The following is a 2,132-nucleotide window of genomic DNA, read 5'->3' as shown; positions in this document are numbered from 1 at the left end:
CTGCATAAATTAGTTCAGCTTTCAGGTGCTCCGGTGGGCTGGAAAAGGTGGATACAGTCCTAGGAGAGAGGCTCCTAGGACTGTATCCACCTTTTCCAGCCCACCGGAGCACCTGAAAGCTGAACTAATTTATGCAGGATAAACAATGGGGGAGATTTATCAAAGGATTTAGACTGGTTTTTCCTGTCTAAATTTGTCGCACAGAAAGTCGCAGTCTAAATACGTGCGACTTTTCTGCGACTTTTGCTCTAGAGGATTTTTAGAACATGATGCATGCTAGTCTATTTTAGACGGAAATGCATTGGAAAATGCATTGGTGCTGAATTTATCAAGTGCGACTTTTGTGCGACAAGTCGCATCTGCCCAAAATACGCTGAAATGTCCGACCATGTTGGAGCAGGTCTAAATGCAGTTTAACCTGTAGACCCTGAAGTCTGAGCACAGAATTTATCAAGGGCTGTGAGACCTTTGATAAATTAGGAGCACAATAGACAGGAGACTACCACATAGGCTGGTCTATAAGCATACCCAGAATAGACTAGATTAGGAAATGTCCCCCAATGTGTACTCAAGTAGAAAACAGACATGGTCGCACATCTACAATCTTGCACAATGATCAAATTGCTTCTCAGCATAATTTCAAAAACTAACAGGTTGTTAGTATATACGTTTTGACCAAAAAGTACAAAGCCCACTCGCCACGTCAAGGCCACCTATTTAGAGTGGGTCCCTAGCATAAAATGGCGTAGCACTGGGCGGCGACCACCACCGCCGCGACACCAGTGCCCACAGGGGGAACGACCCACTGGCAGAGCGGCCCCAGCGCCACTCAATCCAGTCCATGGGTCCCAGGTTCACCACCCCCCCCCCCGCAGATACGGCGCCACGGCAGCAACTGACGCCGCACAGCACCACACCAGTGTGAACAGGATGTTACAGCACACTTACCATGCTCTCCCAGTCAAACTGGGAGGCTGCCAGGAAAGAAAAGGCCCATGTGTAGCTAACTACTACTTGGGCTGAGGGGGTGGGGAAGAGTGCAGACAACATGTTCAAGCAAAAAAAAAAAAAAAAGAGGGGATAGAAAACACAATGTGTACTCAAGTAGAAAACAGACATGGTCGCACATCTACAATCTTGCACAATGATCAAATTGCTTCTCAGCATAATTTCAAAAACTAACAGGTTGTTAGTATGTTTGAACATGTTGTCTGCACTCTTCCCCACCCCCTCAGCCCAAGTAGTAGTTAGCTACACATGGGCCTTTTCTTTCCTGGCAGCCTCCCAGTTTGACTGGGAGAGCATGGTAAGTGTGCTGTAACAACCTGTTCACACTGGTGTGGTGCTGTGCGGCGACCGTTGCTGCCGTGGCGCCGTGTCTGCGGGGAGGTGCGACCCATGGACTGGTTTGAGTGGCACTGGGGTCGCTCTGCCAGTGGGTCATTCCCCCTGTGGGCACTGGTGTCGCGGCGGTGGTGGTCGCCGCCCAGTGCTACGCCATTTTATGCTAAGGACGTTAGGGACCCACTCTAAATAGGTGGCCTTGACGTGGCGAGTGGGCTTGTACTTTTTGATCAAAACGTATATACTAACAACCTGTTAGTTTTTGAAATTATGCTGAGAAGCAATCAGATCATTATACAAGATTGTAGATGTGCACCATGTCTGTTTTCTTCCTGAATTCATATTATGCAGGATAAAGTCAGCAAACACGAATTACTGTAAGTTCGCTCATCTCTAGTAATTACTACTGGGGGGGATGAGATGTGAGTCCTGAATGTAATTACTACTGAGGGGGGTAGGAGATGTGAGTCCTGAATGTAATTACTACTGGGGGGGGGGGGGGGGTAGCAGATGTGAGTCCTGACTGTAATTACTACTGAGGGGATGAGATGTGAGTCCTGAATGTCATTACTACTTGGGGGGGGTAGGAGATGTAAGTCCTGAATGCAATTACTACTGAGGGCATGAGATGTGAGTCCTGAATGTAATTACTAATGGGGGGAGGAGATGTGAGTCCTGAATGCAATTACTACTGGGGGGGGATGATATGCGAGTCCTGAATATGATTGCTTTTTGAGGGTGAAATATAAGTGCTGAAAGTGATTACTGCTGGGGAGGGGAGATTAAAT

At 47.6% G+C, this 2,132-nt stretch overlaps 1 protein-coding gene across 1 annotated transcript in view; it reads left to right on the top strand.

The window, feature by feature from the left end:
• LOC130295366 (uncharacterized) overlaps positions 1–2,132 on the top strand; it is a 44,724-nt gene that overhangs the window by 1,970 nt on the left and 40,622 nt on the right. The window lies entirely within an intron of this gene.

Source organism: Hyla sarda, chromosome 11 (assembly GCF_029499605.1).
Source record: "Hyla sarda isolate aHylSar1 chromosome 11, aHylSar1.hap1, whole genome shotgun sequence".
NCBI classification, from domain to species: Eukaryota; Metazoa; Chordata; class Amphibia; order Anura; family Hylidae; genus Hyla; species Hyla sarda.
Note: the sequence above shows the minus strand (reverse complement) of the source record. Positions and strands in the feature narration are given on the sequence as shown.